Below are 27,828 nucleotides of genomic sequence, written 5' to 3' on the forward strand. Positions count from 1 at the left end.
CATGTATAGGTTTAGACTCTATACCTAACCTACTAACTCTTATCCGTAATTTATGTCTCAATTGTTTCTTTCTAAGCCTTTTATACAGAAATCCAATTCAAAACTGTTTCGAAAGAAGCGTTGCACGTAAATTGTGATTAGAGAAGCAAAACGACTAATTTTTATTTTGGTGAAAGGTGCTTAAAGCCCTAAATTAGTTTCTCTAATTTATTTGAACAGCCTAATAGCATTAGTTACATGCTTGAACAAAGTTGAATTTATTTTATAGCAACGAAAAGGAAACAATGAAATTTTGATAAAATTGCATAGAGATCTAATTACGTCAAAATAAGTTTTTGGAGAAACATGATTCTTATTCTGTAATTTTTTTTTTGTCATTTTATTCAACAGTTATGAAAAAAAAAAAAAAAAACTTTTTAAAAGTATTAGATCAAATAGTTACTTCATCGTTTAAAGTCGGTAAAAAAATTGAATTAAAGTTAAATACATGCTTTTGTTTGTATTTTGTGTTGATCTCTTAAACAGCGCAGCGTAGAATATACAAATCAAATCAAATCTGATATAATAGAATTTGTGATAAATAAATGTGTGCATTAAGAAAAACAATATTTATTTGTTTTTCTACTTTTGATTTAAAAAAACCTTTGAGTACTGACTGCTAACTCTAGTGAATTTCGCAGTTATTGGCTTTAAATTGCAAAATGGGTGATTTATTGCAATACCTATGGCTGATTCGTCTGGTTTCCATATATTCGCTGTCCCCTGCTTCCTGCTTATGACGTTTTATGAATTTGCGACTATATTAAGTTTGACAAAGTTTGTTCAATGAAAACTTTGAAAGAAGTGAACCAAAAAGAGCTGAATAATGTCAAGAAAAACATTTTTAGTTAACTGACTTTATTTTAAAGGTAATCTTTCTTACTTCGAAATCAGGAATTAAAAGTCTACTTCAAACAAATGTGATGCATTTCTGTGATTGTGGAAATCGTGTATTCAGACGGCTTCGAGTTCCGTCAAAATCTATAAAGCAAGAAGAAACATATCCAAAGCAAGGTTTCAAATGTGTTTTTATTCTAAAAATCAATGCTGAAAATTCTGTTCCAAACTGTTTAAAATCATTCCTTTCTTCATTGAATCCTGCATTCAAATAATACAAGAACAACTTCAATAAAGAGATTTTTCAATGCAATTGACACATCATGATAAATTGAACTAAAAACAATTTCAAATTATATTGTGAATTGGTCCAATAACTAAAAACTTAAAGAATTCACAATAATAAGTAAAATATTATAAGAAAATAACAAGTGTGCCATTAAACTGAAGTGTTTTATTCTAGTTTATATTTAGTAACTTTCGTCCTAGGCTAGCTATCAATTCTATAATCTTTAAGCAAAAGAATTCCGTTGTAATCTTGTAGTTCACAATATTTATCGCCAATTTGATGTATTGTTTTCAGAAAAGAGAAATTTAACTGTAAGGTACACTTTACATACAGAACAAATTTACACTGAGGGAAAAGCCACCATAAAACCATTTAAAATCAATGAAAACCACATTGATTTAACTATTATTCGGAATGATTTTGCATTGAAAATGAACATTTTAAAATCAACGTGGAAAAAAGGTTAATTTTTTATGGTTTCGTATCTTAAAGTCAGATAAATCAAAGTAGTTCATCTTTGAAACAACGATGTTTCAACTTCAATTTATTTTTTCCCTCAGTGTAGTTGAATTTAATTTCTCAATAATTCCAAATGTTCAAACAAAATACTAACAAAAATAGAACTTACAAAGTAAATAGTGATTTTATAGATCGTTTTAAATTCTAACTACTATGGATGATGGACATGGACATTTCAATTCAAACTTGATCTTTATTCTATAACAAATAACCCTTGGCTGAAGTAGTGAAGTTACAGAATTGTTATTCGAGTCTAGATCATGACAATCGTCAGAAAAAGAAAGACCATAAGTTTACTAACTGGAACTTTATTAAAAATTTAATTCGTCTCTCATCCAAAAAAAGTCAAACTAACCGTGAATTTGTTACTGACTTTAGTGTGCTGAATTCAAAACTGTTTACAGATTTTTTCTATCACGTCTAGTTTTTGAGCTATGCTCATCACTATTTTCGCTATAAAAGCTGTGTTCCTTTGGCCTTAAGTATCTACTGCTAAGTACTTCTGGTTGTATTCAACTCCATTTTTTCTATAGAAAAAATGTCTTTGAATGGATTCAGAAGTACTAAAAAGTACTTTACTGAGCCCAAAGGAACACAGCTAAAGCTTCAAAAACTAATTTTTAATTGAGTTTTTTTATGTTTAGTCAAAAATATGTATGTATATATTTTCCGTAATATGTTGCTCTTTATAAGTCCAAATCAGAAGACGCAAGATGGAATTTGATTCAAAAAACCATTCATTACTTTGAAAAAAAATAATCAAGATTTTGATATATGTATCTACCATAAATTTCTTTTTTCAATATCTTTGAGAAAAAATTAATTTTGAAAAAATATAGGTATGTAAATACCTTTAAGATGTGTTAATATGGCGTTTTGAGATTGCATAAGTAGTTTTACAAATTAACAGTGATGTAATTCGATGTCAAATGTTCCCAAAAAAACGCGTTTTTGACCTATTAATATTCAATTATTTCAAAAACGTGACGTGCCAGTGAAATTTTGACTTCAAATTCGGACTCAGCACACAAAATTCCTCTCGAAAAGTAGGGTTTGGTTCTTGCTCTATATCCGTTGCCGACCAGTGTAATAAGCCAATTGTATGTTTGGATAACATAAAAAAGAAGAAATATATCGCATAACCTTGTCCAACAACAATATAAAAAGTGTTTATTAACAAACAACTTTGATTACAAGAAGTTGAACGAACATTAGTATATGAATAGCGAATGGATAGCTTAGGAAAAAAGCCACTGAATCAAATAAATTTTGTCAATTTTTAATAAAATTCTTCTGTGTTGTTTCTACATATTTTGTGCAAAAAAAAACGAAATAACATAACTTCATTGTTGTTTGTTTTAAATAGAACTCTTCTTAGAAAATACTAAAGTTCTGTTCAATAAGGATATATAAGGAAATCAAAACATTCAGGACAGTTTCTTGAGAATTGTAAGAACAGAACACAACAACAAACACATTTGACAGTTCTCAAGAATCAACAAATTAGAACAGTTCAGAATAGAAAAACTTCAATGAACAACATGAAGCTCTACTGTACTGTTAGAGAAAGACTTCGTTGAAGTCTGGAAAATTCTGACGTTTGCAAAAGCCAAAAAGCTTGATTAGGTACAATTTGGCATTTTTATCTAAAATACCGGTCATAGTTAGTCAAATCTTAACAAATAATCACAAAAGCTGAGCTAAAAGTTGACGTTACTTAAAGGATTTTTTTTTTAATAAATTGTAAAACCTTCCGTGACAGACAAAATTCAGACAAACACCGTCGGTATTGATCCGAATAAACTTTTGCAGATTACTTACCGAAAAAATTTACAAAAAGATCAGCAAAGTTTTGTTTTTTTGTTCCAAAAAGCGCTTGTGCTTTTTAGGAAGACAAAAAATGCCGCTGGAATATTCCAAATGAAATGTTGTTTGGATGTTGGTATAAAAAAAAGTTAAGGATAGTCCAAGAGTGTTTAACTTTTAGAGTGAGTCCGTTTTTATTCAAAAATTGTTATTTCTCGAGTAAAAATTTTGTATTTTTTAAAATTTTTATTCAATTCTATTCAACATAATTGAATTGAAAATACAAATAAATAAAACACTTTTATGCACACTTCACTGACATCTATAATAAATTCTGTGTAGCGATATCCTTGTTTTGTTAACGGAATGAGAGGTTGCACTTTAATCCAAATTTTATGGGATGACACAGGTTTTAATGTGTCAACACATTAAAACACTGCAAGAGATCAAAATTCCCGATGCGAACAAAATTCAAAATAAAAACAAAAAAAAAACAAACAAAAACGATTCCGAGTCCGTCGGTCTTCTTCGTAAGTGTTATAGAAGTGTTATAGGAGTTATATGATTAATATTCAAAATGTAGTCCGTCTGCTAACAGTTATATCCGTTTACTGTGATTGATAGTCTTTGAATAACTTTAACTATGCTAATCGCGTTTTAAAGATGCGATATTTTTCGCTTAAAAAAAAACCATATAAATAGTAATTATGCGAGGTGTGTAAACTAATCCAAAAAGCACCATGCAGCAGAATAACAAGTGTAATTATAGGGTGAAAACGGAGAAAACAGGCGGCAAGTAAATACGATTTATACGAGTTTTAAGGCGAGAATTTTGTTGACAATAATATTTTTTTGTTAAGAATCAGAAGAAATCATCAAAAATCAACAACAAACGTATATAGAATTATATCCAGATTCGAATCGAATGCGAATCGAGCAGATATTCGAACCGAACGAACGTCACTTTGAAACTGAGTTGAGAGACTTAAAACTTGATTCGGCCACACACCTTCATCCGTTTTTTTTTTTTTTTTTCGGTGGTGTGTTGTGTAAAACAACTAAACCGGTTACACCAGGCATCCCAAAAGCGGTAACTTAGATATAACAGAGAGAGAAAGAGAGAGAAAGAACACCCTGTTAATTGAGTTGAATTGAGAAAGAGATAGATAGATAAAATCACTATTGCACCCACACTTGTTGCAAGAGAGGTCTCATTCTAACATTTTCGATTCGGTCGGATTCGAGAATACCTGCGTAGCAATGGTCGCTAGCTCCGCCTCAATTATATCGACCCTCATTTTGCCATTCGATATCTGAATGGAACAGTATGATAGTGGTTAAAAGTATCTAAAATAAGGGTTAGAATGAGAAAGATAGATTTATATCTTTCTATCTAGATACAAATTTATCGATGCCACAAATAAACACACAGCGGGAGTTGTCGTCTTCTTCGTTGAGTAGAAATAATAGATACGAGTGAATTCGGTGATAGGGGGTTAGAGGGGGTCTCGCGGGTTGAATTTACTCCCTGCCCAGCCAGATGGGAGTGGGTTTGACTTTTGAAGAAATCACTTTTTTTTTCTGCTGCTTGTTTCTTAGCTTTTTTTTTTTTTTATTCTTCTTCTTGTTTTTTTGGGCTTCAAGCTTCTGTGCCTCTGTCATCAATGTGCAGCATTTTTTTCAACGTTCGTCTTCTTTATTCGTTTTTTTTTTTTGTATTTTTTCAATGCGAAACATGGAAATGTTGAAAAATCAACCTTTATTTTTTGAAGTATTTTAATTCAACAGCAGCAAGCAAGCATAGCAGGAATAAGCAAGGGCTGTGTTGGAGTCGGGGGTCTTTATAGGTTGTGTGTTTGGTTGTTTGTTGTTGTTTTTTGGTTGGTTGGCTGGGTTGACGCTTCTTCCATTTTTTTATTTTTTTTTAATATCTTCTTGATGAGGCACTTTTCGTTTGTTTGGCGCGTTCGTTTGTCGTTGGTGACTTTTTTATGTGCCTTAGCAAGCAAGCAGCAGCAAGACTTGTATAGGTATCGTGTGGAATGGAAATATCCCGATCCCAGAGAGTCCCGTCATGTTTAAATTATTTGCATCTGAATCTGTTTTGTTCGCCATGTTTTTTAACAAAAAAAATATGAGAAAAAAAAGGAGTCAATTCTTGTTTGTCGCAATCTCTTTGTCATGGAGACGTCGTCGTATCTCTATAGGTACCCATTCCAAACATACAATCAAACAATCAAGGGGAGCCATGCACAATGAGCTTTATACACACAACACATATACCTAGCTACTATTTGTGAGAGGTAGCCACTTGTGCCAATAAATGGGGTTGCCTCCATTTGGGACAATAGAGGCTAAAACTAGAACCGTTTTTGCTGTAGTATATTCTGAAGGAGCGCACTTCAAAATGCTCCTTGTTATAGAGAGATGCACACAGGGTTTTTGGTATTCGCATACATATAGCAGCTATCTATGGGTAGAGATAGGTTTGTTAGGTATATATCTCGTTAAGTAGGTATCCTTTAGGTTATGCTTTTGTTTGTCACGTTTTCTGCTGCTGCTTTTGGGGTGCTGTTCTGTTGGAGAGAGGATGAATGTAAGTACTAATCTAAATAATAGGTGGGTGTGGACTTGGGTTGGGCGCCATTTAACTATTCTGGGATGCATTCAAAATATCTATACTACACACACATACGAAAGAGGACGACTTGATGCAAACTCATTGATGTTGCAAATGCAATCAAAGTGGTTATTGTTTCATTAAAGTACAAGATATACTTACTCTTGTACAACAGATATAGATATATACCTATCTACTTTAACATGCCATCATTGTTAAGGGAATATAGTAGATAGATAGGTTTTTGATGGTTGGTTATGATGGTACATTCGAAAAAGAAGGATGGTTATGGTGAATTCCTTCTGCTTTTGGTTGGTGATGGTGTATATTTGTGAGCTCATTTAATACTCAGATTAAACTTGACTATTAAATAAACATGTTTTGTGTTTTTGTTGGTTACACAACAAATACTTAAAAAATAAAAAAATAAACAACCCACGACTTTCTTTATAATGAGATATTGTGTTGTGAGATCAAAGTTGACCTCTCTTTTTCTCAGTCTTTCCATGTGATGGTGGTGCAGGGATTTGTTTCATCATGACTTTTTTATTGTTAAATTTTGGGAGATGTTCTTTAATTTTAGTGAAATATCAAGGCTTTTCACATACAAAATTGTGTCGAATTTTCGACAAAACTCAGCTAAGGGTCCTTAAGGGTCATGACTTTTGTCCCATGGGGTCTGTTAAAAGCCCACGTTATAGAAGTGAAACCTTAAAAAATCATTTTTCTTGAAAAACAAAAATCTAACTTCCATCACCTTTACATTCATTTTTTTATATGACAACATATAATAAATTTTATATCATATATGAAAGATTATTATTTAAGCTTTAAATATTTTCTTCAATCATGACTGTCCGACATCTACAAAAAGAACTAGAATTTTTTGAAGCCAATCAATTTCCATTCAAAAAAGGAAATAAAAAAATCAATCTTTTTTCTTTTCTAACACCATTAAATCCATTTTTTAAATGACAACCAAAAATTTATTTTATATCATGTGAAAGCTTTTTATTTCACCTTTTTTATGACGTTTCAATCATATTTCTACGATTCCTACAAAATAAGTTAGAGTTTTTAAAGCCAACCATGGTACTGGCCATATGCAACAGGGTGTTTTGAGGTATTTTTCAAGTTTTTCCATTTAAGATTGTGTAACTTGTAGAGCACGTGCCGTTATGTGTTATATATCAAATGAATGGTAATACTATCAGAATGCTCAGTAAAATTAAGTCAAATTTTTATATACTCTAGATCAAAAGATATAACATGCTTAGAAAAAGAACATCTTTTCATCGTTATCTCAGGATTTTGAATATGAAATTAATTGAAATTTTGTACAATTATAATTTATTTTACCTATCTACAATATAAATTTGTCCATCTATTAAAGCAAAAAAGTTATAACCAATTGATTTTTCGTATCTCAAATCACTACGATAATAAAGAAGTTTTCACTTCAAAACTCGATTTCGACAATTAAGTGTGCAAAATTTAGCAAAATGGGAAAAATCGACGAATTTTCTAAGCATTGACTATTTACTTCTGGAAAGGTCTACAAAGGAATTTTTTAACTTGGAACTATGTAAGGTACAAATGTTCAACAAATAAATCCGGCAGTTCGAAGATTTAGTAGAAATCGAATATGTTTTCTCTCAACGCACGTGTAAACAACTTCATTGACCGAGTGCTTTCCAAAGGCTTATAAATAATGTTCCAGGATTCGGAATCTTTACAAGGAATCTGAGAAAAAGTATAACGTAGGTGCCTTTCCTCCTATGATTTCTGTTCCAATCTTAGTATTTCTCATTACTTGCATGAAAGTTTTTAATTTAGCAATCGTTGAATTAAATATTAAAAAATAATTTTTATTGTTTTTGATGTTTAATTTCTGTTCCAAATAATTTTAATCAGAGTAAATCGAAATAAATACCAACATATCTTTCGTGGAACAGTTATAAATTTTGTATGTTTTTATATCGGTGAGCTTTTTATCTCTCTGAAATTATTTCTTGCTAAATTTGAAAGGTATCATTGTTAAAATACATATTTTCTGATAAAAAACCTAATTGAATTGTATTTTCACCAGGAAAGAAATCCTTAAGCCGTTAAATCTTTTAAACGATTCAAAAGTAATTGCTATTCAGGTCAACTTCATCATATGGCAGATATTCATAAATCAAACAATATTCGTTAATCTGTTATTTAATCCTAATTATTACTTGAATTATCCATAATTTGGGAATAGTGTAGTGCAAGTTTATAATTACACATGTACATGAAGGATCAAGCTAATGCAACTGTGTGGTAGAAACGTAAAGGTAAGTGACAATAATTATTGTAGAATTTTTGTCTTCCTATTAAAATTTTTATAGAGAAAATATCATATGAAATGTTCAAACGAGTGAATCTTCTCGTTATTATTTAAATTTACTGTCCCAAATACCTATAATGGTCTGTTTTCAATGCGAGATAATTAGTACTTAAGTAGTTCCGTTCGATTGAATTCCTGAAATATTCTAAACCAACAAAATTGGTAAAATTTGTTCACAAAATATTGCTCCGAATTGGAGATTTCTTTCTTCTTGCAGCCAAAAAATGTTCTTTCTATCTGCAACATAGATGCCAAAGCACAGTCATCTTCTATAGATAATAATAGAGTAAAAACACATTGGAATATTACTTTTGCGTCAACATCATAATGATACTAGTTCATTTGCCTAACATATTGAAGGATAAAATTTAAAAAATCTTACCACTTATCAAAAATATCAGCTGCTGAATATATTTTTTTTTGGTTTTGGTACTGAGATTCTTGTTTCCTGTTTACCATCACATTGCATCAACCGCATCAGTGACTTCAAAAATTAATAAGTTCTGCCCATTTAAACTTGGAACGTTACTTCTTAATATAGTCGTAATAATACACTAGCGGTCAAAATTAGGGAAACGCTGACAAGAAGTGATGCTTTATAGTTTTTTTTTTTTCTCAATGAGAGTTTTTATAGTTTGGCTTCTCATCATCATCGTATATTTAATTTCATAGCAAAATAATAGGGTACTCGGAACTCAAGTTCTAAAATAGAATGGTTTGGTAACCAGACTAACAAATTTGCTTCTATAAAGCTTTGCAGGTGGTAATTTAGCTCCTTGTTTGTTGGGAAGTACCCGAATTTTTAAAAATTTATTTAAATCGTAAGTTATCAGTATTAACCTATACGGAAAGTTGAATTTTCAAGTTTTAATTTTAACTCTCGGAAATATTTCAATAATAAAATGCAAGTACTTTATCTTGATTGTTTAAGTTTTTAAGGTCGTTTTGGTTTTAAAGCCTTAGCAATCCTTTTGTAGCTTTTTAAATTTATGAATTTTATGTTTCAAATCCAGACCTATTGATCAAAATCTTAAAAACAAAAATTAAAACCCAATTTATTCCATCTTCATAACATCGAAAATCACCATTAAAAACGGAAAATCTGTCAAATAGCAAAAGAATTTTAAAATTTTCCAATTTGGGCTAGTTGCGAAAATTTCTAAAATAGAAAAATATATAAATATTATATGATTATCAAAATTTTCTAAAAATAGTGCTGAGCCCTTCTCAATCTGATCTTTACTTTGCAATAATGTTTGTATCTTAAATATTTAACAATTTTTTATTACAGTGATTTTCATTTTCTAAAATGCCAACGTCAGAAATAGAAGCAAGATAGACCATAAATCTACACCCTATACGTAGATTTATGGTCTATCAAAATATATTTTAGATATATTTTAGAACAGGAAAATTAGCAAAAAAACAGGCATATTGTGGAACGAAATATAGGACGGCTGAATTTTTCAAATCTGAAAGGGGGGTATTAGAAAAGCTTAAGTCCTGGTTTTCGGGAAGCCATCCACCACCTGGTGAAATGAAAATAGTTTTGGAGATATAGAGCGATTCGCGTTTTCCAAAATGGCGGATTTCACCAGAATGGTGGTGGTGTCCCGAAAACCAGGACTTAAGCTTTTCTAATACCCCTCTTTCAGATCCGTCCTATATTTCGATCCACGAAAAAGTCTATGCTTCCTGTACTATTTGTTTTTTTAGCCATTAGTCAACTGACTTCAAAAATATTTGCTAAATAATTGAAGAAAATGTATTATTATTACTACTCCTAGTAGTAATATATTGTATCCTATTGAATTAAACAAAATTTGATAATTTACCTTATATACATATAAATACATTGGAACAGCTATATGATTTGCTTATTTTTAATATGTTTTTGTCAAGTGTGCCACAACTTAATACAGGTAATCTTTTATTTTACAATATTTGTTTAACAAAGATAGGGCCATAATAATAATCGTTCATACAATTTTTTTTTTTCGTGTAAGTTTTATTGCTTAATTTATTATTGTTCTTCACGCATTTTCGTTAGAAAGCCATATAAATTTTATTCCCAGAAATTTTGTATCTCCTGCACAAAAAGCAAATTGCAAGTGGCAGGACACGAGAGAGGGATCGACAATTTCTTAAACTAGATTAATGCATTTATCTTTCACTGCCAAAATATAGAGACCGCAAATAACAAAAGGACTTGCATAGGAACAAAAAAACATATATCACTTTGAAGGCATGTTGCAGTAGCAGTATATTGGCTATGGCTGTGATATATTAAGTCTACCTGTAATTGTTCTCGAGCCTGTCAAATAGCCAAGAAAAGTAATGATGATAGCTTTACGACCGTCCATCAGGATAAAACTAAAATCTATTGTTTCAATCTTTTGGTTGGTTTTTGTTGGTAGGTAATATCGTAGCTTTACCTGAATCCATTTAACTCGGTGAACAATATTTGTCTCAACTTCTTCGTATACCGCAGAGCCACGAAAAACTAAAACAAATTCCACTACCTTACAATCTTGAAAAACATTAAAACAATGCAAACCGCGAATAAGTATAAAGTAAGTAGGAGGAGGAGGGCAGGGATTAACCGCATTCGCAGCCATTGTGCGGTTAGAAACGCATTGTTTTTCTTTTAAATCCTCATCTTGTAATATTCCAGCCAAGTGGTAGTAGTGGCAGCTTAAGGGACTGAGGACCTTCCTCAGCGGCATAAATCACTGACCCTAATTTCGGCATCCGCGCGCTTAGTGCTTTTCGTTTTTCGCATAGAAAAGAAACAAAAGGACATGATTATCTGTTTATGGCTGTGAATACAAGTCCTTTTCTTCTGGATGATGAGAGTGAGTGAAATAGACAGACATATTTTATATATGGTTGCTCTTAATCTTCTCTGGAAGTTGTATACATAAATTTTTAAGGAAGTAAGTGCTACCTGTTTTTTTTTTTTTGTTTTTCTTTATTTTCATTTTAATTTTTCCAGAAAGGACTCATCAAGGTAAGGTAAAAGGTAGCTATAGTTTATTGCCAAATCATTATCTCATTTCAAGAAATTTTATTCATAAACTGCAGCAAGGATAAGCTTCTAACTTTGTACACTGGGATATAAGGGTGTCACCTTAATCATCCATATGCGAGGATTATAGCAATAAAGATATATACATGGACTGAAGGCAATGTCCTTCTTGGACAAAGAAAGGATACAAATAATTATTATATTGTTTGCAGAAGAACCTCAAAAAGGAAGGGCACATTTAACTCGTGTAGTTAAAAGTAAGTTCGTTTTCTTTAAAAGTCGGAAGTTATTGTTTTTGAGTTACAAAATTAAAAATTTGTCGTATTGTGTTTGCTTGATCTATGAATCACTTTTTAAGTAGTAAAGTTTATTTACATATAATAAGTGCTTATAAATTTTTATGATTAAACACAATTACATGTTGTAAAATAAAATAAATAAATTGGCTCATAATTTTATAAGAAACAAAATTTTTTGAAGATTTTCCTGAAAAAAAGAGGTTGTCTGTAAAGCCGGTTTACGGACGATAATTTTACGTGATAACGTGGTAAGAAAACAGGTTGTGTGCTTTTAAAATGAGCCATTTGAAGGGTTTATTTATTTCAAACAATCATAATTTACAAGAAAAAGCTAAGAAAAATAAAAAAAATTTCTATCTGCTCTTTTTTTTATTTTATTTTACCGTTATCTCAAAATTGTGTTCACGAAAATGAAATTTCGCACACATATAGTCGTAGTCATGGTCTATCATTACTCCATATATAATATTCCTCTATCTATTAAAGAAAAAAAGGTAAAAATAAAAAACAATGAAAATCGGTTAAAAACGGCCAAAAAACCTGTTTTTTTAAAACTTATTTTTCTCCGTATTCTTTTAACGATTCCAATTTTTTGCACATGTATGCGCATTTATCAGCCCTACATGTCCCATATAACTTGAGATTTTTTGAACACTCCAAAAAAAAGCTAATAATCAAAAACTACCCAAAAATACCCTTAAAAAAGTAGGTATTTTTCAAAAATTCATATTTTGAAACGCAGAGTGTTGGAAAAAAATCCATATGAGACGCCTAATTTTTTTTCTTTATCTTTCACCTGGCACCTTTAGAATTGTCAAAAAAAGTTTCCCCTACCCATAATCAACATTTTGTCATAACACAACACTTGATCAACGTTCAAACAAAACGTTATAGCAAAGTTCCAGAATTTTTTAGAATTTTTTCTTAAATGCAGTTATCCTTAGATCAGTCTCCTCTATCTATAACAAAAAGAATCAACTCTCTACGACCACGCTTTTAGATTTTAGCCCAAATTTCATCTTTCTGTTTTACCCCTGTTTACTCTATTAAATGACGGAATTTTTAAAAATCCTTCATTTGGATTAGGCTTTAGATTATTATCTTTCAAATAAGCTTTAGGAGATTTTTGTATCTCTAATAGTTTATTTTTAATTTTGAATTTAAAGTGCGAGAGTGTAACGCTAGAAAATGGCGTCACTTTTTTGTGGTGGCTGCCATGGTTCATCGATTTATAAGACGTTATCACGTCAAAAACAAAAATAATGTACCTATGCTATTGTATGTGTGTGTATTTTTTTTTTTATTTAAGGGCCAATTTTTCAATAGTCAGTTAAACAGTCAGTTAGTACTTATTCCTAAGGATAGAGAAAAAATCAATTTTTCAACAGATTATTCCTAAGAATAAAACTATCTGCTTCTTTCAGAGACGAATAAAAATTATTCTAAGGAATAATCTCAATAAAAATATTGTGTCAGTTGTCAAAGCTGTTTTGAAAGAATTTTGAAAAAAATACAGTGGAACACAAGAAAACAAAAACAATCATGAATAAAAATGACGTTTAATTTTAAATATTTTTGAGTTTGACAATTTTGTTTTGTTATTCTGTAGAATAAATTATTCTTGATTGAAAAATTCAATGTTTTTATCTGATTGTTTATGAGCCTAATAAGTTTATTCGTCGAACAGTTAACTGACTGTTTATTAGAAGATTGAAAAATTGGCTCTAAATATATTTTCTTAAGTAATGCCATGAACTCAAACGCTTCAACATTCATTACCACGATTTCACTTGAATTCAATTCTTACTAAGGAAGTCCCAAAAATAAAATTTCGTAGAGGTTCGATAAAAAAGAATGTCATACTTTATAAAATGCAATAACTAATTAAAATTTTTGTTTTATTTCAAATATAGTTTATCATTTTATTAATAAATTATTATTTTATTATTAATTATAATTACTACACTATTTGTGAAAAATTTCAAAGTAGAAGAAAGAAGACGAGAAATTATGGGGCCTTGAGTTTCGGTCCCAAAGACCGTGGCTCGGGTATACACATGTAATATTTGTTTAAGGCGGATATAGGAAGGTAAAAAACTGTTTATTAAATTCAACACGAAAAATCAAATTCAGCTCTTTTGTTAAGTATTTTTTTTTTAATATTAAAAAAAGAGATCCGTTTTGTGGGTCTATATTAAGGGTATGCTAAAGAGCGATTTTTAAAGAGCAGTGAAAGCATTGATCATCTATTAATAGCTGCTATTTAATTACTCTTTAAATACCAGTTAACTCCGCATGTTACACTTTAAATTTCTTTCTGATTGAAAATACGAGGGTGGGTCAATTCATGTCCATGAAAATTCACATAAAATAGCGTTTGATTTCAAATCCAAGAATGAGAAAGAGAATTTTCAGACCGATCAGTCAAATTGTATTATCAAATAAAAAGCATTCAAATCGGAATTTCGTGTGTTGATTTAACATTATTTTTTTGTTTAAAAAAAGCATGAAAAGGCTTCGAAACTATTATGGATATTCAATCCCATCTATTGGAACTATCCACAACTGGTATATACAGTTTTGGTGCAAACGCACCATCACAAATTATGCCGAACACTCTCTGATCGCCCCACTGAAGTCAGCACACCCAAAATGGTCGATAAAAACAATGGTTTGATATTGAACTATCGGTAAGTCGGTAATTGAAAGTGAGGCAAATTGTAGAAGGTCCATGCTTATCACATGGATCGTTAGTTTCTAATTTACATGAGTATATTAGGATGTAAAAAAGCTATTCGCAAAGTGACTGCCGCGTTTGCTCATGATTGAAGAAAATCGAAATCGCTCAAGTCCACAGTTTCAATGGAAAAATTACACCAATTGAGATATGAATTGCTCCCTCACTCTGCGTAGTCGCTTGATTAAGCCCCCTGCGGTTATTTCTTATTTCCAAATATGAAAAAATTGGTTACCTGAAAGGGATTTGGGTCCAATAATGACTTCATCCAAGAAAAAAGTGAATATTTTGAGAGCTTCGAGCAAACGCATTTTTTGGAAGGAATAAAAGTAGTGGAAACACGCTAGTTGAATATATATTAGGGTGGGTCAAAAAAATCGAAATTCTTTTTTTTGATTTGGTACTCCGAAAAATCGATTGCTAGACCCCTCTAGAATATACACACCAAATATGAGCTCTTTATATTAATGGGAATGTCCTCCGTTTTTCAATTTTCCATTTTTACATCAAGATTCTACTTAAAAAAAAAAACTTTTTAGCAAATTTCTCTTCATATTCTTGTAGGAAATTGAACGCTCTACAAAAAAGGCCTTATACACTTTTTTCGTTTATCTAACCGTTGAATAGATATTTCAGGTCCAAAAATCGAGAAAATCTTTAAAAATTCGTTTTTTGTTCTTAATTTTGTAACAAATTGAAAAATTATAATAATCAAACGTGCAAGACATATTCTTGTTGGAAATTGATTGCTCCACAAAAAAGGTCTTGTTAACTTTTTTTTCATTAATCTAACCATTCTAAAGATATTCGAGATCAAAGTTTAAAAAATTTATAAAAACATTTTATATTTTTAAAAACTTTCCAGTTCACTGAAAATTCATTATTTTCAATTTAGCAAGATATATTCTTGTAGGGGCTTAAACGTTCTAAAAAAATTTCGTGGCATCAAATTGATTGCTTTAACCGTTTAGAAGATATTTGTATCCAAATCGCAATGCATACGGGTCATAAGAAAACTATTGAAATCAGTGAACATTGGTTTGGATACGAATATCTTCTAAACGGTTAAAGCAATCAATTTGATTCCAAGGTATTTTTTGTAGAACGTTTAAGCCCCTACAAGAATATTCATGGTTAACCAAATTTTTAGACATGCTCATAAAAAAGCAGTGAAATATTAAAGAACCGAAAACATTTTTTTGAAAAAAAGCAGTGAAAAAAATGGAACAGCAAATTGCATTGGGTTGGACCTTTGTAATGATGGGGTCTGAGCAGTGAGCGAAATAAAACTAAAACGGAGTTGGGGCTTTTGGTATTTTATCAATTAAACTGCAATTTTGGATGAGATCTCAATAATTCTAAAGTTTATGTCTATAGTTTATTATTTTATTTGGCTGTAACGATAATTTAGGGTAAAGGGCTTGTTGTAATAAGCAACAAAGATATCGACTTTTAAACTAATTTTTTTTTTTTTTGTCTGATTATTTTAATAAGTCCTATTTGTTATTATGAATCCTTAACACCCCCTACATATGATAAATTCCAAATAAAAATATATTTTTTCTTGAATATTCTCCCCCTTTTTTTTAATTTTATTGTTAACTTAGCTAAATTATTACATGCAAAACAAGACAACAAGTCACACAAATAACAATTTATCAGTAGTTAAATTTCTCAAAAAAAAAAAAAAAAATAAGAAAACAAAATAAATATGGCTTCATCCAATTAAAGAATGCTCGGTATCTTTGTGTCCAAATATTAAATTGCACTGGAATTTCCTTAGCCAACACCTCTTAAGCTTTTTGTATGATTAATCATCAATATGGCACCCTACCGTTGCTGGCTTGAACTCAAAAACAAATTGGTACAATAATTTATATATTAAATTCCGTCAGTCCCCAATATATCAAGCATTTGAATTCCTTACCAAACAACAAAAAAAAAAAAACATTCTGACCAGTAACGTTTCTATATGTAACTTATGTATATGAAACAAAGATGAATGAACTTTTGCAAAAAAAGGTTTCAACTCTTTTTTTTTTATTGAATTATCACTCCTGTTCCAGGTATCGAAATAGGTACCTCAAAGTTCCAAAAAAAAATTAACATTCCTCCACCATTTACCAAAATGGTTACCCATAACCCATACCTATCGTCAAATAAGATGATAAAAATTGAGAAGATTAAAGTTGGTAGTTGAAAGAATTTGATTTCCCTCGGTCGTATTTCTACAAGCAATCAAAATGCATCTAACAATATGTAATAATAATATTTTTTTTTTCTGTTGGAAAGAAAAATAAAAGATTTTTGAAAAAAAAAAACGGCCTGTTAAAATATTCCATTGATACAATTCAATGAAACACCCAATGTTACGCACATCAACCTTCCTGTTGAACCTCGAATTTCAATTCGGACAAACAATATATCGCCGAGAGTTGTAAAATTAGACTTTTAACCACACCGACTACGATGAACGACCGACCCGTCTTGACTTGGTCTCTGAACAACGACAAAACAACATCGGAATGCGAGAGAGTCGAATCTAAACAAATTTCCGTTAATAATATGATATCGTTAGTTATGATAATTAAGGTGCATAATCATATAGGAACACTGTCCAAATGCTGCTCACCAGGTGGATAGAATTGATCAGGGGTGTATTTGGGAAGCTGGAGGCCTTGATTTTTCAGGAATTTTAGGGCCCATATTATTTCTTTGTTGATAAAATGTTATTATTTAACTCTGAGATAGAAAACTCATCATAAAGAGTGGTTGTCTGTAAAAGCTTACAACAAAAAACTACACCATTAATAAGTTTAGTATTTCTTCTAAAGAATAAAAATATAGGTACTTAAATTTTTACAATGCGTAAAAGGTATAAAAATAATTTATTGAAAATAATCATTTTTCATGAAAAAGTGAAAAAATCAAACTTTTTTTCTTCTAACACCATTAAATCCATTTTTTTATATCACAACCTATAATGAATTTTTTACCATCTGAAAGCCTATTGTTTCAGCTCAAAATATTCATATCAACCATGTCTGTACGATATCTACAAAAAGAGCTAGAATTCTTTGAAGCCAATCAATATTCATAAAAAATCAATAAAATTAATCTTTTTCATCTTCTAACATCGTTAAATCCATTTTTTTATATGACAACCTAAAACAAATTTTATATCATCTGAAAGATTATTATTGACGCTTTTATATGACACTTCAATCACATTCCTACGATGCCTACAAAATAGTTAGAATTTTTTAAAGCCAACTATGTCGAGGTATTTCAGAAATTTTTAAATTTAACATTTTGTATGTAGCTTGTAGAATATGTGACGTTGTGAATACTTAATCAAATAAAAGATAATGTTATCAGCATGCTCAATAAAGTTAAATCAAATTTTTATGTTCTCTAGATCAAAAGAAAGAACGTGTTGAAAAATAGAACTTTATTTTACCGTTATCTCAAAATTGTCAATATAACAATGATTGAAATTTTGCACAAATATAGTCCTGCCTATTATCTATCCACAGTAGGAATTCCATTCATTTATCTGTTGAAGAAAAAAAGATACAAATAAAAAACGGTTAAAAAACTTTGGAACTTGTTTTTCCCGTTAATCAGTCAAAAATCATTTTAGAATACCATTTTTTTTCACATTCATGCAAATCACCATAACCTATGTATATTTCCTATAAGTTTAAGATACAAAATTGGTAAAAATAAAAAAACCAACCAAAAAGTAGGTGTTTTTCAAAAATTCATATTTCGAAACGCAGAGACTTAAAAAAATCCGTATCAGACCCCCAATTTTTTTTTATCATCTTTTTGAATGGCATTTTTCAAATTTTCAAAAAAAAAGATTACCCCCATAATTACCACTTTGTCAAAGGTCTACCACTTGTTTAAGTTTTAAAAAACCATTTATAACTTGGTTTTTAAATTTTTTAGAATTTTTTCAATACCTTTGTTAGCCTTACAATAAACTTATCATTTGATTTAAACTTTCTACAAGGTCGCGATTATAAAATAGCCACTTTTTTGCAATTTAGTTTTACCCCTATTTACCCTATTTAATTAAAATGGCGTCACTTTTTCGTTAATGCTGCCATCGTTCATCGATTTATAAGACGTTATCACATCAAAAACATTGTTTTCTAACTTCTTTGCAAGGCCCTTTTCGACCAATCCATCCCAGAACTATCAAAATCGAGATTCAATTCTCTATTACATGCGTGAATAGCAAAAGATGAATTTATAATTTCGTTTGGGCGCGCATAAAATCATCATATATCTCGGGATGTGTCGGACTGAATTTTCCCATTCATATATCCGAAATGGGTAGAGAGCAGAAGAAGGCACACATTAAATCGTAACAATGTTATTAGCCACTATGGGATTAGGCTACCGGTCATACCAACAAAGCATCACCATCACCAAGACCCAAACACATCTCCTCCTCTTTCTCTTCATCCACTGCATCCTCTTCATCAATTTGGTTTTCTTGATGTTAAAAAAGAGATGCTGGATGATGATGGTGGTGTATTATTTTGCCCCATTTGAATGCAGGCATATCATCTTTAAAGCCTAGTAACGTTCTTGTTTTTTTTTTTTAGTACGGAAGTTGACCCAGCGGGGCTATTCACTTATAGCCATTAACCACTGAGTAGGAGGCTGGTTATTCGAACTCATTCTTCTTTCGGAAAGTGATGATACTGTGATGGGCTTCTGCATTTTAGGTTTTAAATCTCTTTTGGGCGGGTCAAGCTCTCCAATTGCCAATGTGCTGTGTGTTTGTGTGTGCCTGGTGCAGGTCTCGTTTGATTACAAATTAATGGTTTTGTAAAGTTTTATGATTTTTGAATGATAAATTGTTTGTAGCGGAATTAGTTTTTTTTTTTTTAATAATAATAATAGAGGCTAGTTAGCTTTATAGAAAGGTTTAAGGTTACGTTTGATGGGAACTTTCTGTTGGATAGATACGAGGTAGGAAAAGTTTATTTTGGTTTTGGCTTTAATGGTGAAGCAATTTTTGAAAAAGTAAAATGTATTCAAATTTTGAATGAAGAAACAGGAGGAAGAACTTTCTGTTATTCTTTACTGAAATGAAAGAAATTTAAACAAAATATACAATTTTGGAAATGTCTAAGGCTCTGTTTTTTGAGCTTATTTCGTTATTCGATTTGTTAAAACATCAAATTAGTCTATTGATTATGTTATGTCTTTCAGAAAGGAGCTAAGACGTTCACGGGTTATAAAAGAAGGTTAAACCGAGGAGTGCTATTAAATGAGAGGGTAAAAACTGAAGATAGGACCATAACTTTGGCTTTCTTACAAATTATATAGCTTCTATAGCTTATTTGAAAGGTAATAAGAATAACCTAAAGGTGAATATTGATGAAGGATTTTGAAAAATTCAATCATTAAATAGGGTAAATTGCGGTAAAACAAAATTGCAAAAAGTGTCTTTTTTCTAAAAGCGACGTTGTAGAAAGTTTATTTTTTTTTAGCCCTGATTTTTCAATCGTCAGTTAGACTATCAGAAGAATAAATGTCAATATAAAAAAAACTTTTATTCCTAGGAATAAGCTCTATCTGAGGTTTATCTGACTATTGAAAAATTGGCCCTTAGTCGATAGATAAATTTGTTGTATTGAAAATAACTCTAGAAAATTTCAAACCCAAGTTATATATTTTTGTTTAATTTAAACATGTGGTTCTTTATTTTTATCTTTTTGTTTTCAATTTATACAATTCCGTGTTCACAATTTTGAGATAACGGTTAAATAAAGTTTTATTTCTCAGCACGTTCTATCTTTTGATCTAGAGTACATACAAATTATTTCTTTATTATTTCACTTATGCTTGTTATATTACCTTTCATATGATATATCACACATAGCGGTACATTTACTACATACACAATGTTAAATTTAAAAAAACTTCAGAAATATCTCAAAACACCTGTGGAGATCTGTTGCCCATAACCAGCCACCAGTGTGGGAAGTACCGTAATCTCAGTTTGAAATTTCGACATGGTTGGCTTTAAAAAATTCTTACTTTTTTGTAGTCTTCGTAGAAAAATAATTGAAGCATTATAAAAAAGGTGAAATTATAAGCTTTCAGATGATATAAAATTTATTAAAGGTTGTCGTAAAAAAAATAGATTTAATGTTGTTAGAAGCAAAAAAAGTTAGTTTTTCTCATTTTAAATGAAATACCTATTTATTGTTTTCAAAAAATTATTTTTATACCTTTTACGCATTGTTAAAATTTAAATATGGCTTCATTCTTGAGAAGAAATATTAAACTTCTAAAATGGTGTAATTTTTTTTGTAAGCTTTTCATATAAAAAAATTGATATATGTAATTAATTCGGAAAGAAAAAAAAAGGTATTTTTTTTAGCTTTTTCTTGCAAATTATTCAATTTTTCTACAAAACATACAGATATGAATTTTTAAGGTCTTAATCTTTAGCTTAAGTATTAAACTATAAGATTTATTATCTTATACATTTTTGTACAGGAAAATTGTTACATAAATAATTTTTTTTTTTTTTACAAAAGCACACAACCTGTTTTTGTATGACATTATCACGTAAAATGATCGTCCGTACGCTTTTCAGACCAACACTTTTTTTTTTAACAATTTTACTATAGATATCATTACACCCTTAGATTAAGTTTATTATACAAAACTATCTACATTTGCCAAATCCTTTTGGGTATAAAATATTGGAATCTAGTCATTATTTGGCCTATAACTAAGTATTTTATTTTTAGTCAAATGTCAAAAAAAGGCTATGGCATGTCTCTTTGGCAAAACAGGTAGCTAAGCAATTTTTATTGAACACTACGCATGGCGGTTACAGAATTTTTAAATATTGAAACCGGATCAGATTTTGAGCCAACCAATAAGAAATAGTCCAGAGAAGTTAGAATCACTAAGTTTCAGGTGTATGCAAATTTTAAGTGCACAAATGTTAATTAATACTTTAACTAATAAAAAACATATTTGCCAATAATTTTATTATTAGTATTAATAAAAAGAAACAAATCTTGATATATCCAAATAAAATGAGAATTATTAAATATGTCAATCTTTAACAGTTAAATTTCTTTTTATGAATGAACAATATAATATGGCGTTAAATTAATGATCCTTTCACATAAATTTTGCTCTTTAAACTAAAATTGCCTTATATCACGTACCTACACTTTTTGGTTTACAACAGGTCATAAGCAATTAAACTCGAAGAAAAAATTATTATTATTTGCCAACCTTTTTACGACCTTTCCAGGTAATAAAACACAAAAATTCTTTTGTAATCATTTAAAAATGAATGAATTGGCTACCGATTGATGAGAATAATTGTCTTAACTTGACCACACTCTAGTGGCCCATAAAAATAAAAATTTGCCAAAAATATTTAACTTGAGCTAAATTTCAAAAGTTGTATAGTTAAAAGTATCCAAGTTCTTTATAGAAAGGTAAATAACAACAACAATAACCAAACAACAACGAAAAAAATAACACGTAAAAACGTATTCATTCGATTTTACGATGCAATTACGAACCACGGTCATAAAAATTCAACCCGAACTGTGCGGTGGTTAATCCGTTTATGGTGCAATCACTTTTTCTTTTTTATTGAGTTTCTTGTTTGCGTTTTGTTAATTTCCATTGGATTTTATTGTGTTTTTATTTTCTGTATAAAAATCCTGCCGCAAAAGTATCCTAATTAAGGACGAGATAGTGAAAGGGATGATGGTGTTTCTGTCTGCTTTTCCTGGAAACACTAATGACCAATAAATCTAAGCCGATCGGTTGTCATATTGTCAATTACATTCATGCGATATACTAGCGAGGCTTAAAATGTCCTTTTTCTATATAAAAGGGACTTTATTACTACATTCCTTTAAGGATAAATCTTTTTTTTAATTTAATAAAATTCAATGTGATGATGGATAAATTCCATAACACACTTTTCAATATAATAATAAAATTGCAGGTTTTAATTCAACACCTTTAAAGCCTTTTGTTTAGAAATGTTAATTCGAAATACTTATACAGGATGAGTCGAAAGAGACGAATTATATAAAAAGATATCCTTGTGCTCTTGAACGTAATCTACTTCAAGGATTATTTTCAACATTCATCCCTCTAAAAAGTCTATATCTCGTCTCGCCTCTTGTGAATGAGTTTACTCGAGTTTATATTATATCAGTGCGAATATCTGCGGTTTTGTTTAACCAAATCCCAGAAAAGATATTGGATAGGTATGGAATCTATTCAATTGTATATAGTTTTCTTTTGATTACCTCGCGTTAATAGGCTTTAAGAGGGGAATATAAATCCTTGTCTAAACAGTCGACTTATGAGAAGATTAATTAAATCCAGAAGTATCGAGATTCGAGATAGTTTAACATTTTTTAGTTTGTTTTAAGTTTTATTCTATAATTGTTGGGGGGAAAAGAAAGAAAATTTTTGTCTGCTTAAATTTAATTCAAAATCATTTTATTAATCAACGGAATTTCATATAGCAGAAAAAGAGGTCTTCAAACTTCAATGCGTTGGTCAAAACAATTGTAATAATTTTTTCAAAATGTTTATAACATATGTATAATGTGAAGTCCATTTAGCAATCGCTTTATTTAATTAAAAATGATCACTCATTCTTTATTTCAAAATGTCTTCTGTTCTAGTGTTTGATATAAATAAATAATGAGTAATAGGTATTTAAGAGTTTGTTTGAAAAAATTTCAGTTTGATAAATTTCAGTTCAACAAGTCCTACAAAGCGTACTAGGTGTCAAAAAAAATTATTTTTAGACTTTGTTTTTTTTTTTACTTGCTCTATAGGGCAAGTATTGGTTTCGTGTAGAAAAAAAAATTCGAGGTTTTAATCAAAACCAACATTACGATAATGGAGAAGATAAAAAAAGTGGTTTTCGTCATGTAGTCCGTCGGTCTGTGCGTCTGTGCGTCCATCTGTACATCGAGCTGGGGCCTAAACGGATGGATGGATTTGCTTGAAACTTGGTACAGATGATTTTTGTGTAATTTCCTAGGTCCGTTTTTTTTATTTTTTTTAAATCTCCTTTTTAACGCATATCTCCCATACAACGTTTTCGAGGTATTCCAATTTTCTCGAAAACGACTCTAACGATTTTGATTAAATTTGGTGTGCCTAATAGTCTTATTGATTCTAACAAATCTGCGTTTTTAGTTTTTCTCAAAAAATGCGGAGAACGAAAATATGGCGTTGCCGTTTTTCAAAAATTGACATATTTTTTAAGGTTTAAGGTATTTTATCAAAGCATAAGCCAATTTTATTTAAAATTTACAGATATCATTTTGAAGTGTAAAATGTAAAAAAAATTCAAAAAAAGTTGTGGGAAAAAAATTAATTGATTTTTTAACTTTCGATGTTTTTTTTTTTCTCGACACTTAAAAAACCTAAGATTTCCAAAAGATATTTAAGATAAAGATACTTTGAACTACAAGAGCAAGTACGTGCGACCCAGTCGTGCATTTTATTTTTTTTTTTTGAAGTAGTGCTATTTTTCACTGAACATTTTTAGAATTTCAGAAAGCTAATTTCTAAAAAAAAGTTTTCGCAAAATAATGTGTTCTCTATGTTCATACCTACATACATAATTTTTGAACTTGCTATTTTATAAAAGCAAAATATGGTAGAGTGTAGTTGAAATTCACCAGTTTTTAGTTTTTATGTAGTTTTTTTCTACATTTTAACATAATTTTGAGCTGAACCTATAAATATTGGAGAAGTATTGCAAGAATTAGTTAAAACTGAATGATCATTGTGACATCATGACGTACATATTTTTAAGTGTTATGTCTTAGAATGTTAAATTGAGTAACAAATAAAATGCATGACTGGGTCACATGTAGTATATCATATATACATATATGTAAGTCGCTAAGAATATTTAAGACTTTTATGTTAAAAATTATAAATGAATACTTTTAATATTCATAAAAAACTTAAAAAAATAATACAAATTTTTTTTTAAATAGTTTTGGAGTCTAATCGATGCCAAAATTACTTTCTTGTAAAACAAAAAAAAAAAAATTTTAAAATAATTTAAAATAATCGTTTTTCAAAAAAATAATATTTTTTATACATAAACAGGGTGTCCCAATCCAAATAGTTTTCGATTAAATGCAGTTTTTGAGAAAAATTTTTTTTAAATGGTTTTTTTTTTTCAAAGAGATATTAAGTTCTGTAACAAGTCCCAAAAAGCCAATTATACATGTAGCACGTAAGTATAAAGGATGAATTTGCTGGGTGTTCGTTGGTTCGAAAACTTAGGTTTATTTTTCTATTATTTTAAATATTTCTATACTTAATTTGAAAAGAACTAGTCGTTACTGTAAGTAACCCAGAATTTTTGAAAGAATTAATTTTTAATTTCTTTAAAAAAAAGTACTCATACGCCATACATCATTTATTTTAAATTGCGAGTTATTGAAATGTAACTATTCTATTGAGTCAAATTTTGACTCTGTTTCATTATTTTGGAAGAGTTATAGGTTATGTTTCACCAATTTTACTGAAATCAGCGGGGAACAGATACAAAATGGCTACAACATTTTTCAAGATTGTTCGATTTTCTCTGATTTTGATTTCATTTGATCCAGTCTAACAAAATATATTTAAGTCATGTGCCATGACCAGGTACTCAGCACGTTATAAAGGAAATTTATAGTACATAAAACTTAGTATAATTATACATCTCGGCCAATTCTGACCAATTTTATCTCGAAAGGAAATTATACGAATTAAATTCAGTAACCTTGACAGCCGGATGCAAGTTCTGCCTTGAATCTAATGAGTCGAAAAGAATATAGAAGAACTAACGAAAGATAAGGAAGTACTATAAAAAACTATATAACTGTCAAATAAGTCAATACACTTATTCGATAGTTTATATATGATCCTATGAACTATTGACCCGCAGAAACATCAATATGACACTGAAACAAGCTTTTTTTTATGATTTTTCACCCATTCTATGCAAGTTTTCATATTTTCCTAACTTTTTTTTAGATAATTCTGTGAGAGTATGCAAATATATTAAAGGTTTAATTTTGAACTTGACAACCATAAACTTTCAACTTCCACTGATGACTGCGGTGTGATGGTTCAAAGTTTATTGCCCACCTTTTTGACATAAGTTTAATTTCTTACAAAAAAAAAAAAAATCATGATTTCCCATTTATAATCACAGTCAAAAAGCACCAAACAAAAAAATTTGATGTGTGTTTCTGTTTTATTTGATTGAATAAATAATTAAAGTAATTGTGAGAACGAGTTGATTTGAATATGATCAGCATTTTACGACTCATATTTTTGTTTATTGCCTGTGCGAAAGCCTTGAATATTAGAGATCCATCGTGTCTTCGCTGTTCTGTTAAAAAAAAAAAAACAACACTAAAACTATAAACAAGAAAATTTTACATTTTTAATAATTTTTTTTTTATTTATTAATATTGAAATTATGCTGACACATCCGGCCGGGAGACGACACGACATTCAAAATATTGTTTCTGGCTTTTCCCATTTTTTTTTTCATCTCGTGTGTTCGGAATTTATTTGAAAATTTAGTCGTCATTCAAGAGTCGTCATTCAATAGAGAGTGAATGTGAAATGAATATATGACAAGATTGGCACTACATTCTACTACGGCGTGGAACGCTTTCAGGCCTGGATAAGATCTCTCCTTTTGAGCTACCACGGGAGGGCTAAAAACACTACTTCCACCATCTTCAGATTTATAATACAAGACGACAATCAATGTCTTACAAAGCAACAACAAAGTTTATTTATTTTTTTTGTTAAATTACTCTCCGAGATGACCAAGTGTCCGAATGAAACTTCAGACCAACTGACAAGTAGGAAATCAACCATGACGCTGCAACGCCTGATTGACGCATGGTAGACGCTCAGAATCCCGCAAGGAATCGAAATGAAATATCCAAAAAAAACCAAGACCTTTAGTTCAAACCAACCAGTCAGTCAGTCAGCCCAGCCAAAGATCGAAGAAGTGAAAAGCCAGTCACTGTTTGTGGGCATAAAAAATTAGTTTCATCAAGCCAGGATTAGTGTCAGAGAAGTGTTAAATGGACTGGAGGTAGTTTGATGTGCGACAGCTACGCTCGTATTTCTATATTACCACAGCAAGCAAAAGCAAGGTATCTGCTGAGCTCAGAAAGAACGGACGGACGGACGGACGACACGTAAGGTACACGAACAACGACTCGGCTGAGCATTTGAGACTCTTGACTCTTGGCTGGTATATTGGCTTTGATGGAAGGTCAACACAATGAGTTGAGTGCCAGGCTGATTGATATTTTTGTTCGTTAGGTGTGCGCTGCGCTGTTCGCTGTTGTGATGGCTGGTGTGGCTGTCAAACAGTAGGCGTGTAGGCGTTGCCCATACGAAATGTTTGTTTAATTAGCAATTTTACGGAATTATACGTCACAATTATTATTATTGATAGATACGAGAAAAAAAAAATATGCGCCAAGATGTGGGTGTTTTATTCAAATTTTTTAATAATAATTCTTGTATTCGCGCCAAGTAGTGCCAAAGTGATATGACAAGATCGACATATTTGGGAGAACCAAACTTATCAAAAAAGCTTAAATAAGAGCTGGAGGGGTGAAAGCCATTTGGATGCTTTTAAATTTTTTGAGACAAATTTAATTATGCATAGTTTTTTTTTTTTATGTTTGGCTAAAATTTTGTTTTTTAATATTTTAATTTATTTTTTGAAAATATTTTTATTAGTTTTTTTTTTTTTTTTTTGCGAAAGAGCCGACAAAAATATTCCACGACCTTGGTATTTTGTGGAATTCACTGCCTCCATAACAGGTAGGGTTGCCATAATTTGATTGAAACATAGGTACTTTAGGTTCTATTCTTAGCTTGATCAAAAAATACTGACTTTTTTGTATAGCAACCCAGAGCTGTAGAACTCTATTCTAGTGATATGTTAAAAACGAGTTACACATTTTTGTAAATACGATAACTTGGTAACAATGTTCTAGACATTTTTAAGAAAGTGCACAAATTTTGTTTTGAAAAAGAATATAATAGTCGAATCTCTCTTAATCGAATCTAAGTCGAAATTCCCTCTAAATCCATCTAATTTTGGTGTCCCGTGAAAATTCGACTTTGAGGGTGTCAACTGTATTTGTCTTTTACTTGAACTCTATAGGTTTTTTTCACAATAATTTCACGTTTTTGTA

The 27,828-nt window shown here is 30.3% G+C and overlaps 1 protein-coding gene across 4 annotated transcripts in view; it reads right to left on the reverse strand.

Moving 5' to 3' along the window:
• Positions 1-27,828, reverse strand: part of LOC129912655 (homeotic protein ocelliless) — a 62,506-nt gene that overhangs the window by 25,084 nt on the left and 9,594 nt on the right. The window contains exon 1 of one of the 4 annotated variants that reach the window (XM_055990997.1): positions 18,009-18,110. The exons of 2 other annotated variants lie outside the window; for them this stretch is intronic. The gene's annotated coding sequence lies outside the window, so the exon portion shown is untranslated. Of the gene's footprint in view, positions 1-3,505; positions 3,893-18,008; positions 18,111-27,828 lie in introns of those variants that run through there. One more of the 4 variants, XM_055990996.1, reaches the window with a different exon arrangement.

The sequence above is a fragment of the Episyrphus balteatus genome, chromosome 2, assembly GCF_945859705.1.
Source record: "Episyrphus balteatus chromosome 2, idEpiBalt1.1, whole genome shotgun sequence".
In the NCBI taxonomy this organism is placed as follows: Eukaryota; Metazoa; Arthropoda; class Insecta; order Diptera; family Syrphidae; genus Episyrphus; species Episyrphus balteatus.